Here is a 395-nt window from a genome sequence, read left to right on the forward strand (position 1 = left end):
GTTTGAAGATTGAGAGAGGGAATGACATCAATTGGTGATCAGATCATATAACACATCCTAACTTTGAAATGTGTGTTCTTAAGACAGGTTGAGAAAAACTGTCTCAAACACACCCACGGCGCTTGTGGCGAACTTGTTGAAGACTTGTGGTGGAAAGAAACCACGAGGCAACGAGGGCATTGCCTAAATCAAGTAGGGAAGAATGTATCGATCCGTAGATCCGTGACTAGTTTAGCCGGTATGGACCATTGAGCCAGTCCACATGCAAAGGTCCATCAACTGTCACATTGGCAACCAAGAAAAGTATTTTAAGGCAACTATAATACTTTCCAAAAATAAAATCCCCCTTGTTGATTACTTGCTCATCAAGGAGGCATAGTTTTAGGACTTTACTT

At 41.5% G+C, this 395-nt stretch overlaps 1 protein-coding gene across 1 annotated transcript in view; it reads right to left on the reverse strand.

Moving 5' to 3' along the window:
- The window catches only part of LOC110427593 (uncharacterized), an 11396-nt gene that overhangs the window by 769 nt on the left and 10232 nt on the right, over positions 1-395 (reverse strand). The gene's annotated exons all lie outside the window — the stretch shown is intronic.

This window comes from Theobroma umbraticum, unplaced genomic scaffold, assembly GCF_002168275.2.
Source record: "Theobroma umbraticum cultivar Fairchild unplaced genomic scaffold, ASM216827v3 scaffold_106.0, whole genome shotgun sequence".
Lineage (NCBI taxonomy): Eukaryota > Viridiplantae > Streptophyta > Magnoliopsida > Malvales > Malvaceae > Theobroma > Theobroma umbraticum.